Source organism: Sinocyclocheilus anshuiensis, unplaced genomic scaffold (genome assembly GCF_001515605.1).
Source record: "Sinocyclocheilus anshuiensis isolate Anshui unplaced genomic scaffold, SAMN03320099.WGS_v1.1 scaffold183, whole genome shotgun sequence".
NCBI lineage: Eukaryota > Metazoa > Chordata > Actinopteri > Cypriniformes > Cyprinidae > Sinocyclocheilus > Sinocyclocheilus anshuiensis.
The window spans coordinates 2,733,322-2,748,866 of record NW_015548309.1 but is presented as its reverse complement, the minus strand read 5'-3'; the positions used below and the strand labels follow the sequence as shown (position 1 = coordinate 2,748,866).

The following is a 15,545-nucleotide window of genomic DNA, read 5'->3' as shown; positions in this document are numbered from 1 at the left end:
TCTCACATAAGGTTATGGGTTCGATTCCCAGGGAATGCATGAACTGATATAAAGTGTATACTTTGAATGCATTGTAAGTTGCTTTGGATAAAAGTGTCATTACATACATGAAATGCAAATGTATACGACCTTCTGCATGTAAAACAGACATTGGTTGAACTGTGGCTATTTTCTTTGTACTGTACATATAAGAGCTAGCTTTAAATATTGGATATAAAGTAACAGGATTGTCCGTTTCCTCAGTGAATGACTCTTTTGAGCCAGTTTCTTGTAGTGAATCAAAAACTTATAGCACAATCAGTGTAATCCGATTCCTGAACATGAATCATTCTTGTTAGCGAATCAATCAGTTTACAACTTACTGTGATTTAAATCAGAGTAGTTACTGACTGATCATTCATGTGACAATGTGTAGTTAAAGATTACATTATGCATTTGTTAGTAGTATTTTATAAATACTATTTATAAAAAAGTGAATGAAATATGTTACCATATATTTATTTCTCTGTATATAACAGCTAACAAGAAAATATCAGCAATATATTTTGCGTCAGACATTAAGAAACAGAGCACACAGTGAGAAGGAAGTGACAGCAGAGCTGTGAACGATGTACAGTAGTTCATTCTGGGCATGGCCATCCACTCGTCTCATAAAAACCCAATGTCACATTGCTTTTTGACCCTTCGGTGTTAGTACTCTATCCATGCAGGCAGAGAACTGAAATGTCTCATGCATTGCAATCATGCCGAAAGAGAAGGAACTAGCAAGTACAGATACTGAGCTTGAGGTAGCAAGTGACATAACCATGTGATCAGGGTCTGCGCACCCCTTTGGCTGCTACCTGGCTCGCGGCAGGCAGTGCTAGTGAGGGCAAACACAGACGCTCCAGGGGAAGCAGCTGTCTTATGGCAGGGGGCGGCTTTCCAACAGCTTTTGGAGTTAATATGAGAGTGTGTGCTGACAAGCACTACTGTGATTGTACTGTAGAACAACAAATAGACACACGAGCTCCCACAGAGACACGTCAAGTGTGTGTCAGTAAGATGTGTTTGTGCATGTATGACATATTCAGGATCACAGTTATGGCTGGTTACAATACCAGCATGATATATCAGGATGCGAGTTATTTTTTCCGATCTTCTGTCCTAGTGAGCCAGCCATCCCCCTTCTTTAAAATCCATCTTAAGCTGATGGTTTAGTAGGAGCATAGTAGTAGGTTTCTAGCTGATCTAATGTTGTTTCATGACGGTCCTAACAGCTGGTTATTGCAGTTTAAGGTGGTCAACCATCTGGTTTGTGTAACCAGATTAAACTGTGAAACCATGTTAAACTGGTAAGGTTTGGGGAAAAGTTTGAAAAGCTTTAAAGCTGGATGATTTATAGTCCTTACAGATGGAGGGATGAAGGGATGGAGGGACAGACAGACAGATAGACAGACAGACATACATATAGATAGATAGATAGATAGATAGATGGTTGGATATATGGATGATAGATAGATAGACAGATAGATAGATAGATAGAGACAGACAGACAGACAGACAGACAGACAGACAGACAGACAGACAGACAGACAGACAGACAGATAGACAGATAGATAGATAGATAGATAGATAGATAGATAGATAGATAGAAGCTGTAGCTCCACCCATCATGCTACACATTATTAGAATAATGTAGACTTCAAAATAAAATAAAATAAAAAATTTAAAAAAGCAAAATAATTTTCAAAGAAAGTGCATAAGAAGGATTCTCTTTAATCAGATCTAATTACAAATCGCATTTTTAGCAGTGCAATCCTGAATATGAAAGACCCTGGGCAACAGAAGCTGCTTTAGAATATCAAGTATAATTACGAGTAGTGCAGAACCTCATTAGTTTGAAATATTAGTACCTCGGTAGAGCTGGCCTTCAGTCTTCATGGGGGAATCGCGCTGGCTTTGGCAGCCAGTCATTTGTTGATTTTGAAGCAGATCAGTGAAACAGGTGTGCCATGCTGTGTCAACGTCACTCGCTGTCGCCGCTGCCTGCGCTCTTGAACTCAGCTCTGAACGATGCATCTTACGATGCGCTGTGGCTGGCTGGCAAACCATCCACTCCAGCTGATAAACACCTTTAATCACCCGGCTTCCTGTGGTGGAGCGTGCAGGGGTTGGTACACATATCAACAAGAAAATGGATAAAACATTACAAATATGCATGTGAAATTTGCAATATCTTCACATCAGGGATACAGCTCAACAAATCCTCATATATCGTACTGCTGTGAATGTTTAGGAATGACTCATTTAATAGATCAAACTGAGTACCCTGTAAATTAAATGATGCCTGTGGAGATTTTAAGACTTTTTTTGCATTTGTTTGCAAATGTTGGGTCTCAGTTAGGCCTCCAAAGAAGCTTGTTTTATTTCATAAGCACTCAAACTATCCTTTAGGTGTAAACCTTTTACTGTGCACTATTAAAAATGTATTTTTTGAAGTTCTAAATAAAGATTAGTGGAGTGTGTTTTACAAGAAAATATTATTTCAAAACTTTTAGCACATTTAATTCAACCGCGACGCATCCAGTGTAGACCATAGATATGTATATACAGTATATCTATGGTGTAGACAGCATCACTGATTATAATGAGTTCTATAGTATTTTGTATCAAAATAGGGATGAGACCCTTTTGGGGCAGGAGCGTGTTTGTTTTGGTTATTTCAAATGTCAACATTGGCTACAAGAAATCGCTTACCCCACCTTTAAAAAACAACCCACGGCAACAGTGTAAAAGTAGCCCAATTCCAAGGTAAAACCACAGACTTGGCAACACTGCTGGTAGCTGACATGTACAGTAGTTGCAAAGTCAAGCCAAATGTCTAAAGTTGACTATCAAAATGTTGCCATGATTTGGTAATGAAATTTTGAATTTTTCTTCCATTTGTTCTGTAACAGAACCATTATTGGAACCGTTAAAAATTCTTTACAATCCCATCCCTATTGGCTAGTCACCATGGTCTATTTAGCCAGTCTTAATTTGCCAATGAATATCATGTTTCATTTTGAAATACGTCACATTATAGAAGTGAAACATGATGTGCATGATGATTCATGATTTTAACGCCACAACCTCAGATTATAGATCAGTTTCACACCATATGGAGGATGTGAGTGGATCACAATGATCACATTGCAGGGGCGCTAATTATTGAGACGAATAAGATCTTCAAAGGTATTTGAGGGTACAGTGATGGTGTAACGCAGTGTGTTATTTCAGCCGCCCTGTGTGATGTATCTGCACACCCACTCCACACCTACTGCCTCTCATTCATACAGCTCTCGTTCCATTACCTGCTTTTCACGACAGATGGATGCAGATCAACATAAACATCTCCAGTTGTCAGGTGAAATCTAGGTGTCACAATCACCTCCAGGATGCCATTTATCCAAACCTGACTTCCTTTGGCTAGGACATCACATCATTTCAAATCAAACAGACTGACACTACAAAACATTCACATGCTCAGATATGGCAAATGTGATGAATTATGTATGACAGTTTTGACAGGTATTCTGTCTTGGAAAATGTACATATCTTTTCTAAATAGGAGATGATGCCTGATGTACACTTCTGAGGTGCAAAATGGATATTCTGACCTGTACAACAGCTAAAATCGTTTAAAGGAAAGGTTCACCCAAAAATTACATTTGGCAAAAATTACAAAATATATTCTCTCTATAGTAGCAGCCAGACATTTTAAAAGGTCTTTTGATGCTTTGAAAGATATGAAGAGCTTTTGTCTCATGCCTTCAGACACCACAAAACAAATAACTTGGAAATAACTTCTGTTTCAATTGAAATAGAAAAAAGTTTATCTTCTTTAAATGCCAGTTGACTTTGTTCCTCAGACTTTTTACCCCTTTGTAATTCACTCTAAGGGCGCAAAATACCACTTTGTGATATGAAGTAGAGAGAAATGTAGAGAACATACATATTCATTATGTTTTCTTGGAACAATTTGGCCCTCACTGGTTCATGGAACTCTGCGTGATGTTATGTGTGTTAAGTGTTGGAAATCATTTTAATTGAATGGGATAAAAGGTTAAAACACCGCTCTCTGAGTAAACAATAATATCAAGCCAAAAGAATTAGGTTTGCCAGGAAGTAAACAACATCCAAGTATGTAAGAGCTCCAATTTTCCTTGTTTTAGCATGTGCACCAATCGCAAACCACCAACAGTGACTATAGTTATACTCTTATGTAAGAAGCTGCAATGTTGTTCTCCGTTGCATGCAAAACAAATAGGTCAAAAGCAGAGATGATGCTTTGGGCTTGTATATGTGTGATGGTCTTTGGATATGTTGGCTTTTTGACTGTTATGGTGTGTTGAGGGTGCCCCTAGTATGTGCCCGTCCTCTTTTTTGGAAAGGAGTGTGGTGTTCATAAAGATTCATGTCTTGTGTGCTTATAAATTGACAAAGACTCGTCAACAAAGCTTCCTCTGATCAGTGCTGAGAGACTCTCTTTATCAAAACCCTGGCAAAACAAAGCGGCTGGCTTACACCGCACAAGCTCCCAGTGCTATTTACAGTGTGTGCGCTGTGCCAAAAACAGAACAGCGTTCAGCATGTACAATTACATGAAACACAAGGCAGTGAGGCTTTAAACTGTGCATGCAGACTCTTGGGTGATAGACCAACACATGAAGTGCAACCGCCGCATCCTAATATTAATTTAAAGCACCTTAAATGACACTATGTCCTTTACTTAAGGAAATAAAGTTCCTTGTGGGTAAATTGTGCTTTCTTTTACACCAGCATGGTTGTCATGAGTCATAAGTCAAAGAAATGGAATACAAAAGGATGTCCTAAGTGGTATAGGCAGATAATTACTTCCATGTAAAGGCAGATTAAAGTATTACATAAAATTTGTTTGTCCTAATAAAATAAATAAATAAATAAAATACGTAAAACTACATTTAGTTATTTGAGATGTGAATTTAGGCAATACAGCATTATAATGTACAGTATGGACATTCATTTTGAATTTGGCAAAATATTAAATATAACAGTGTTATTCAATTATTAGTCTAAAAATGTACTTAAAGTGAGATTTGGATGAAGACAAAGGCAATCTAATTGTAAAAACAGCATAAATGAGCATGCAAAAGTAAATGTCCAATATCGACTGTATTCATTACAGGCTTATTATAAACTAAAACTAAAACCATTAAAAGAAATGTTATTTGGTATAAAATAAATGTTAACTGAAGTAAAATAAAACAGAAATAAACTTCTTATATGTCAGCTAGATGCCAAAGTGCCGTTCCTCATTTTCATTTAGTTTAAATTAAGGTACAAACATAACTAAAAGTAAAACTGAAATAGAAATGAATAAAACACACAAGAAAATGATTAAAGGGGTCCTATTATGCTTTTTCACTTTTTTAATTGTGCCAGGCTGGGGAGAAAGGTATTTTAATAATGTAAATTATGTGAAAAATAATGCGTTTTTCGAACCACCAAGCATGAGAGCATGTTCTAGTACACCCCCCAAAACAAAATCAAAACTTTGTAAAAGAGCATAATAGGACCCTAATACTAAAACAACTCTAAATAAATTTAAAAAAATAAAAATAAAAAAACACAAGTAAATTATTAAAACTTTAACTGAAAGTTTAATTTTATGATTTTAATCATTTTAAGATTTTAACATATATAAAGAATAAATATAAAATATAATATAAAGAATCTCAATGATACTAAAATAACTCTGAATAAATAAAAATCCTGGATATGGACGATAACCATATTGTGCAACTCTTGACCATCCGTGTCAAAGAACAAGATGGCATTTTCCTGGAAACTCACAAAACTGGGTTTAATGGGGTCTGAAATTAGCATTTTAGTTCAGTTTCTCACTGCAGCACCTCTTTAACATTTCAATTCCAGACCATAATTACTTTTTTGCAATCATTTCTTTATACTGAGCAAGGTTTAAACATATGTGCTTAAGAGAAGGACACTTTCATCACAGCTATCAGACCGCAAAGCATTAGCTAACACTAACAGAAAAACAATATTCTAAATTTGCATGTTTCCGTAGACCAACCTGGATTTCAGAGTAGATGATTAATGCATGTTTTTCTTCTTTCTTATGTTTATTTCTCTCTTTTTTTGCCCTCCAGCTTTTGCTGCACAGGTAATAATGTATTAAGAGACAAAGGGAAGGGCGGGTGCTAATGGTGCTTTAATTAGTTCATACGCCAAATGCTTAATATCAGTGTGCAGTGATTTGGGTCGGACGGCCCAGAGTCCTTCATCAGCGGAGTCATCTTGTAAAAACTACTGTGTGTGCATTTTTAAGGAGAAGGGACTGCAGCTCCTCGCACACTGTCAGTTTTAGTCAGCGTGCAGCATGTTGCTACAAATGCTTGCGGTGTAACGAATAAATTGGTGTTTCAAATTAAGGCAGACCTTCGAAATTATTGCTTGATGATATTGTTTTTTTATAGCTGAGTCAGTAAGAGTTGGTCAGCTCTGCACATGTAAGATATTATGAGTTTTGAGAACATAATTGTGTTTAAAAACAACAAGAAATTAAAATAAAGTTTAGGGTCTGTAAAGAAATGTCATGTTTTCAAGTGCCTTATGTTTACAAAGGATGCATTTATTTGATCAAAAATACAGTAAAAACTGTAATATTGTGAAATATTATTACAATTGTAATATATTTTAAATGGTAATTTATTCCTGTGATCAAAGCTGAATTTTCTGCATCATTACTCCTGTCTTCAGTGTCACATGATCCTTCAGAAATCATTCAAATTTGATATTTTTGTGGAAACTTTGAATGATTTTTTTCAGGATTGTATTTTTGGATGAAGAGAACGTTAAGAAGAACAACATTCATTTACAAAAGGAATCATTTGCAATGTTATAAATGTCTTTACTGTCACATTTGATCAATTCAATGCATCCTTGCTGAATGAAAGTAAATGATGCTTTCTGTTCATAATCGCATATCTGGAAAACATAGCCTTGCATGTTAGTTTTTACAGTTGAGCTGCTACATTTTTTAAAATAAAGGTCCCAAAAGTGGGTGTTCACAGCAATGCAATAGAAGAATTGAGCAACATGATACCAACCAACCAAACATATACTTTTCATTATCCAAATCAAATCCTGCCCACTGAATATCCAGTTTTATTCAATAATATGTCACATTAAAGAAGTTAAAAGTGTTGCAGAATGACATTTTATGTCCATTAAGGGATTTCAACGGGAAAAAAAAAATGAAGGAAAAAGGGTCATGCACCCACACCACCAGACTCACATCTCCAATACGACACACACCCACATGAGTAATAGAGTGTTTCTCTGTTGTGATATAATAGCATGCAGTACAACACTGAGTGAATGTTAGGGATGAACCTGAAGAGGATTAGTTTGGCTCAGCCAGCGAACTGTACATTAACCGATAGACCAGAGATCCCCGAGGCTTAGAAAGCTGCTGTGCTGTCGGTTCGGCCCTGTCTTTATGGCCTAATTCACTAAAAAAACATTTTGATTAAGTGTGCCGTGGAAATACTCCTTCCTCTGAAGCGAACATTCACATCCAGCTTGTTTTCCAGCTTATATTTGTGTTTTGAAATAAATAAAGTTTCTCTTGAGAATTTGAAGAAGAAAGCAGTGACTTATCTGTTTAAATCTACTCATCAGCTAGAGGTTTTGGGGTTAGTAGACGGCAAAAAAAAATGGTGTAACCATTTTGTCTCCATTAATTAATCAGATAAGCAGACACGGGATGCTTATCTGAGACCGAGAAGTTGTCAGCAGCAGGATTTTGCTATCTTGAGTAGAGGTCCTGGCACAAACATGCTGCTGGAGCTTCGGTCCCAGAAGATAAGAGAGACAGAGATGCATGTTGGGACAGGGCGGCACTGACACCTGCTTACACCAAACACAGGTTTTTTAATTGAGTCACCCCTTGAACATGCTATGCAATAGTATATTTAGTGTATGTGCTAAAATCACATTTATTTTAGGGCTATCAAGCGATTAACATTTTTAATCTAACACAAAATTTGGCTGAAATTACCTCCAAAAGATAATTTAAAGCCATTATTGTGTTAAATGAAAAAATCAAATAGAAGTTACAAAAAGTAGCTTCATTAAGAAATATTTTATTGGATTCAACTTAGAATTTATTATACAAACTTTTAGGCTACAGTGGCCGTGATTTTTTTTCAGAAGCTGCATCTTAATTGGTATTTAGATATGTTTATAGACTGTTTATTGCGGCTCAGAGGTGGCATGAATGCATTTCTATTGCAATTACAATTGCATATAATGCCATGAAATGAATTAGTTTTAAATGGGTATTAAATGGATAGTTCACCCAAAAATGTAAATTCTGTCATTGTTTACTCATCCACATGCTGTTTTTCTTCTGTGGAACATAAAAAAAGATAATATGAGAAAAGAAAAAAAAAAATCAATGGTAACCATAAAATGTAGGATGGCCTATGTAAGTCTGGGTGGGGTGGGTGGATTAAATATATATTCGTGTTAATTTAATTAGCTATCTCATATATATACCTGTATATATATATATATATATACACACATACATACATACATACATATAAACAAATGTACAGTACAGCATCTGTGTTTACAGCTTTTAAACTCCCTTAGGAATAATAAATGTTAAAAGCACAGAAGCATTAACATCTGTTTATGCTGTTCATGTCAGACAAGGCTTTTTCACCTGAGATGGCCCTGCATCATCTCATGAACACACATATTAAGTAAACGGTAAAGTAAACGATATATGAAAAAGTATTGTACCTTTTGCTTTTTTATTATTAATAATAGAACAGTAAACTCTATAATATTTTCTCATTTCCTGTCAGCATTCAGCAAAAATGCATTTTTAAATTTAAACAAGTCTTTGAATATCTAATAAACATTTAATTTCACAAACCTTGCAGTCGAATCCAGCTGTGAGATTCTCTGAAGTGTGCATTTGTGTTATTAATCAGTCAATCTAAAACTATTAAAATTGGTATTGTTCATTGAAATAAATAAAACAAAAAATATAAATGTTGCTTTGGCAACTAACTGAAATAAAGTAAGTTCAGACTGAATTATTAAACAGTAGCAAATTACCTAATTTGCTATGGAAAAAAGTTTTAATTGTCAAATTAATTCAAACAGCAGGAATGTTTTTCAGAGCTGAGAAAAGTGGTCCATTGGAGAAAAATAAAAATGCGAACAATTAAATAAAACCAACAACAAAAGCACAAATCCTTTCTTTCAAGAGAAAGCATGTTTTCATGTCCCTTCCATCTTCTGCTCCCGTTTGCTAATGCGTTCAAAATAAGTTGCTTCTTTTCATCCTTTGAGTGTGTTTTCTCGCTCTTTTCAGCTCTCTCATTCTCTCCCTGACAGCTGAATATGATGTAGCGGAGGCATAACCTAACCTGACATTTCTCTCTACCTATCCCATAAACACACCATCCAAGCTAATGATCAAGAAGCTTTTTCAGCAGACGTCTCACTTACCGAAAATCATCATCTGCCTCTTTAGGCTGACTTTCTAAAATGTCAGGGAGGCTTTTGATTGCTGGAGAAATACCAAGATTGGATGACTAGACAAGTATTAACTCATAACTTGTAACTTTTTAGCTTCTGTTTCATTGCACCAGTGTTGGGGAAGCTATTTTGAAACATATGCACATGCACGTAGATTGAAGGCCTAGTAGTCATTTTTTTAAGTTGTGCTTTCCTGTTTCCTTTTCTTGTGTCGTTTTCTTGCATTTTAGCTCCTGCCTCTTAAGATGGAATGGATGCGAGAAACTCAGCAAGATATATTTGTAAAACTGAATATCCTGCTCACTTAAGTGTCCTTCAAAGCAACGTCTCTGCACAGCTGTGCTACCTCACGATTCTTACGGGATCTGCTGTTATGTTGTTGGAGTTTAATCAAGACATTCTTATTAAATCTTAATAAGTCAAAGATGCGTTGTTGAAATATATGGAAAGTATTTTTCTTTTCAACCACAAAGGTAAAACGTGACTTAAATCTATTGTGACAGATGTGAAGGTGGAGGAGAATATATGCAGGTGTTTTGACAAAAACGACTTTTGTGTTTTCCTGTCTAGAAGCTTCCTCTTTCCTTGATTCTCACCTCCTCTCAGTGCATTTAAAGAACTGACATGTCCTTCATGACTTCGATCGATTTCCAGGTCACTGGCTGGAGGACGGAGAAGCGAGGAAACAAGGAAACAAGGAAACAAGGAAGCAGCGATTGGAGTATTGAGAAGCATTTACTGAATGCTCATGTTTGCCCCATCATCTCCCTACTTTATAAAAAGTGACTTAAGGCCTTATTATTAAAGACTTAAGGACTTCTTTTTTTTTTTATTTTTTTTTTTTACATTTTTAATGATAGTAATATGCTAATATGCCAGCTGTCTTTATCACTAAACCATCACAGAATTTATAAATGAATCATTCTCCTAACCAGCTAGTCACTGATTTTTGTTTCTGAATGAATCAGTGGTTTTGAACAAATCGTTGAATGGATGATTCACTTGTAAAGACAATCAAATTTCGTTCCTGAATGAATCACTGCTTTTGAATGAATAGTTTGAATTAACAATTCAGTGATTCACTCATAAAGATAATCACATGTTTAGTTGCTCAATGAATCACTGTTTTTGAGCATATTGGTTGAGTGAATGATTCAGTGACTTTCTCATAGAAACATTACTGAATGAATCAGTGTTTATGAATGGGTCCATTGAGGGAATGATTCAGTAACTCACTTATAAAGACTTTTTTTCATTCTTGAATGAATCAGTGTTTTTGGACCGATCAGTTGAGTGAATCATTCACTCAGTATAGATAATATTTGTTAAGTTCCTGGATGAATTTATATTTTTGGGATTATGAATGATTAAATGACTCTCTGTCACTTGTTTTGTTATTAAATGAATCAGTATTTTGAACAAATCATTAAATTATTCAAATGGCTCAATCATGAAGAGAGTCACTAATGAATCAGTGTTTTTGAATTAATCGATTAATGATTCAAATTATTCTCTCATAAAGTCAGTAGCTTGCATGACAATGTAATTGCAGAAAGGGTCGCTGAAAAATCCTTACCATCTGAAATGCGCAAACACAAACAAGCAGAGAGATAGAAACAGTGAAATCAATTGTAAATATGAATGTAGCTCAAATATATATGTGACCCTGGACCACAAAACCAGTCTTAAGTTGCTGGGGTATATTTGTAGCAATAGCCAAAATACATTGTATGGGTCAAAATTATCGATTTTTCTTTTATGCCAAAAATCATTAGCATATTAAGTAAAGATCATGTTCCATTAATTTTTTCAAATAGTTTTCAAATAGTTGTATCTCAGCCAAATGTTGTCCTATCATAACACACCATACATCAAAGGAAAGCTTATTTATTCAGCTTTTAGATGATGTATTAAAATAAATTGACACTTAAGGCTGGTTTTGTGGTCCATGGTCACATATAGTCTAGCTCAGATAGATAGATAGATTTACACTAACAACACCTAATAAAATGAGTAAACACCATAATAAACTGTCATAGAAAATTTATGCACTACAGAAATAACTATAAAATTGCTTAAATTGTTGAATCGGTCTGAACGAACCCAATCGCCAAAATTAATTAAACTTATAGATTAATTTTCCCTAACTACAACTAATAAAATGAATGAAGACTAATAAATAGTGATAAATAGCAGACTTTACCTAAATATTTAAACAAAACAAAAAACTGTAAAATAGCTTCAATAAATCGATGAATCAGTCTGAATGAACCCAATCCCCCCCAAAATGAATAAAACTTCTGTTTGGGAGATATTATAGGGAACTGTGTTTGGTTATTTCATCAGCTCACTCACATGTTAGGCTGCAATGCAAATACGTGACAAAAACAGTGATACACTGCTACATGTTGGCAAAAATAGCTCGATAGCTTGCTACGCTATTGAAAACAGCTAAGCTTTTGTTACACAATTGAACATGTAGTTAAGTTAGCAATATTGCATCTTTCACTCCCTGCGCCACAAAAAAAAACACACACACACAAATAAACTGCTTATCAATCAATGTCTGGCTTTTAAAAACATCATAATATCTCTGCTAGCATTGATTTCTCAGTGTCAACACAATATGGCAGACTGTCGTTTCAGGTGAATGGAAACATACCTCCACATCTGTCAACAAACAGATTACACCTGATTCTTCTCCAAGTGTTTATTACTTCACACGTAAGTTACCGCAATCATCTGAATAGATGAATAGCGCTGTCCTTGCTAAGGTGCTTCATGGACGTAACAGCACAAAGTCCCATTTGTGATCTAATTGGAGCACAAAGTGCACTTGACCCCGGTGATCCGAGGGGGCTCGTTTGGTTTAAGTGATAGCTCTGTTAGAACGAGGTGGAATCAGTGGCCAATCTCACAGCAGAATCTCGCGGAGCTGTTATTTCCAGGCCCTTCGGTCCAACAGGCCTTTCTGACCAAGACAAGCCATGTGTGACAACGCTAAAGGACAAGCGTATGAGCAGTACACCTACTTGCTTTTGTATTTGCACACTGTGCAAAATTTGCTGCTGGAAGATGTGTTGAAGAGAGAGAGAAAGGGTTATTTTTCTCATCTCCCTCCTACTTTGCATTGTGTCGACTCTGATTATGCAAACTGCTCCCGCTGCACGAGATGCTGGTTACTTAAGTACAGAACCTTTAGTGAACTATCCTAATCTTTTCAGGTTTATCTGATGCTAACGGTGTCTGCAGTCAGGAAATATATAAGCAGGTGGGTGTAGTGCTGCATGCAGATACAATCCCTGCGAAATCCTCTCTGAGATTCCTCTTTGCATGAATGCGCTTGTGTAAATTACACAGACGTAAAGGCATAAATAAAACGACAGCAGTGGCTCTTAAATCCTCATTGATGGGTCTGACCCACTATAACCTCAAGGTTTTCAAAGGCTATGCTTGTAAAATGAGTCAGAGCAGTTCTGAAGCTTCTGACACGTTAATAAATCGTAATGTGTGGACCGCAAAAAGGGTCAAATCACAGCAACAAGGTTTCAAGCAGTGGATATATTTTAGAGTTTTAAAGCTGCATTTGCAATCCATTTTACTTCCATTATGTGACAGAAAAGAAAAAGAAATATCCATCAGAAATTAAATGGTTTTTAAAAAGTGGCAGGGTTTAAAAAAATAGAGTTGACGTCAACCAAAAATGAAAATAGTTTTGGAGGTGGAACAAGATAATATATTTTCTATGGAAAAATGCAACTCATTGAATTGTTCAAAATAAGACCAAGGCTGTGTATTAACAAAGTTAAAAGGGTCCATTGCATAACTTATAAAAATCTTTTTTGGTAATTGAAAATTGAACAACCTGAAAAAAATATATAAATACGTATATTAGATAGAAAACTTAAACTTAAAAATACTAAGAAATGTTGTCTTGACAATTAACTGTAATGAAAAAAACATTATAAACTAATATTATGAAGATTAAAATAAAGCTTAAAAGAGTTTTCAAATATATTTAATGTAGAAATATTTATGAATAATAGTATATTAATAATAATAAATAAAGACTGATTCAAAGTACATTTTGGGATATTCCTACTTGATTCACAGACTTCCATGTAAAGTCGCTTTCATCAGGGGATGATGTACTGTAAAATAAATTGCACTGCTAGCATTGCGTATATCACTGCACATTTGCAAATGTTTTTGTTTATACCTCAGGGACTATATGGATCGATGGTACATAATGAATCTGTTTTAATATATTGTAGTAAACATATTGTAATGAAAAATGTTTGCTTGTTATTTAAGTGGTAACTGTTGTATTAAGCTAAATGGCACTTAAGGCTTTGCTCTATTGAGAAGGGAACAGTCCAAAATAGGTTTCCTTCACATATCTATGCTACAAATTATGATGCTATTCAATGCTAGCATTCCTTGTGCAAGTGCGTGAGGATCTACTCTGCATGTTGCAATGTTGGCTAAGCAAATCTGAAATGTTCTAATTTGTGCATTTGAGTGTTTTTTTTCTTTCTGAAAAGTCTGTAATTAACTGTGTACATGCATCTTGTTTTTGTGGATTTCCACATCAGTGTCTGAGTTGGAAGTGTTGCACTTTTCTAAGTGGAAAGTTGCAATTCCAACAGTCTGAGCTGGTAATTGCAAAGTTGTAGGTTCAAACCCTGCATTGAACCATTGTGCCCTTGAGCAGTACGTCCTTAACACATCAGGGACAGTAGATGTTTTCCTCTGTTAAACAAAGAGGGTAATGATACGTTTATTTCATATCCCCTGATGCTGTCAGCTTACAGTAACAAGAGAGTCTCTTATACAACTCTATAATGCTGCATTATTCACAGAGTGGAGTTAGTTGCCTTGGAAACTATCGACACACATACAGTACGGCTAATGCATCATCAGCGTTGCTGACAAACACGATCAGACCAGCTCGAGCCACGACCAAAACACAATAATTTGGGATGACAAAAGGGTAGCGCTCTAATTACGCTTTATAAGGTTTATAAGGTGACGCGGTGATAATTGGTTAATCTGTGTCATCTGATGAATGCCATCATCGCTGATCTAGTTTCTCAAGCTGCGAGAGCGACTCTTCTTGAGATTCTTCACAAGTATTAATAAATATGGAGTTTTTCAAGGAACGGCCATTTACATAATTCATATTTAAGATGAAGTGTGTAATTATGGGTTTTGAACACATGATGATATCATAAGCGGATATAATTCATACAAAAATATCAATAAATATATACTAACATATAAAATGGAAACACTAAGAGTATCAAATTAATTACTGCACTTTTTTTTTTTGACTCCAGTGGCTTTTTCAAACTGCCATTTAAACTCCGCCCCCGATCAACCATTTGACACTCAAACAAGAAGTCCCACCCCAAACTCACTCCATTGGTTGAGCCATAAATTGATATGCTGGACCACATGTTTGCCATGGAATACTAGTGTACTGCATGATGCCTATTGTTTTTAGTGTCACTATTTATAAAGTGAGTTGCATTGAAGGAAATCATTACTCTTTTAAAAATGTTTTGATGAGGCAGATTAATCAGATGAATGAGATCTATACTGCACATTTTATAATTTGAGTATCCAATGCATACAGAACAATTGCAAACTGTGCAGACAATAATGTCCTGTATGTGCACAAAATAATTTTGCTTTGTTACAATACATTATAGAAACAAACAGTGTTGGGAAAAGTTACTTTTAAAAGTAATGCATTACAATATTGCGTTACTCCCTAAATATGTAACTAATTAAGTTACTTAGTTACTTTTTATGGAAAGTAATGCGTTACATTACTTTTGCGCTACTTTCGCGTTACTTTTTAAATATGAGCAGGGCTTGATTGTTTTTAATATAAGAAGTTCTATTTATAGCAAATGTAAAAGCCCTTTCACACCAAAAAGTGTAATGAATAAACC

At 35.3% G+C, this 15,545-nt stretch overlaps 1 protein-coding gene across 2 annotated transcripts in view; it reads right to left on the bottom strand.

Annotated features, from left to right (window-relative positions):
• LOC107656353 (transmembrane protein 168-A-like) overlaps window positions 1-15,545 on the bottom strand; it is a 54,384-nt gene that overhangs the window by 31,090 nt on the left and 7,749 nt on the right. The window contains exon 1 of one of the 2 annotated variants that reach the window (XM_016444155.1): window positions 1,896-2,021. The exons of the other annotated variant lie outside the window; for it this stretch is intronic. The gene's annotated coding sequence lies outside the window, so the exon portion shown is untranslated. Of the gene's footprint in view, window positions 1-1,895; window positions 2,022-15,545 lie in introns of those variants that run through there. 2 annotated transcript variants of the gene reach the window in all.